A 643-nucleotide genomic window follows, 5' to 3' on the forward strand; every position below is an offset into this window, starting at 1 on the left:
CATTCAGTCCTTAAACAAAAAACACAGCGACAGATAAAACTTTTGTAACCAGTATTGAAATCCACCACATACCAAGCCACGGCGACATACAAGAAAAAGACCAAGTGGACACTGCAGCAAAGAACGCTAGAACGAATGGTGTCCTTATCTTAGCAAGATGGCCTATAAATGACGCGATTAATAATTTATATAACAAAATTAAATCTGACTGGGAATATGAGTATAATGTTTGTTATTTCCTTTTGTTTCGTCGGCTCCATGGTTCCATAAAAAAGAATCCTTCCATTCCTTGGAAATAAAACAATTAAATAGAATCCTAAGCGGACATGCATTCGACAAACATACACTTAGAAAATGAATATAAACAACAGTGATTTATGTGACATTATTAAAATGCATTAAATTTACGCTCATAAGAAACAAATTTCCAAACCTACTACGATACAATGACATTTATCAGTTTCTCGCTGAGGAGCCAATTAACAACTATAAATTATTAACATCATTCGCAAGTGTAGCTAACATTGATTTATGAACTAAAAACATACTAACCAAAACAATAATATATCATCAAAACTAACAACCATATGTTTTTATTATTAGTGATGAGAGCATCGATAACGAAAAAAAAAATCGATAACAA

Source organism: Drosophila tropicalis, unplaced genomic scaffold, assembly GCF_018151085.1.
Source record: "Drosophila tropicalis isolate 14030-0801.00 unplaced genomic scaffold, ASM1815108v1 contig_878, whole genome shotgun sequence".
In the NCBI taxonomy this organism is placed as follows: domain Eukaryota; kingdom Metazoa; phylum Arthropoda; class Insecta; order Diptera; family Drosophilidae; genus Drosophila; species Drosophila tropicalis.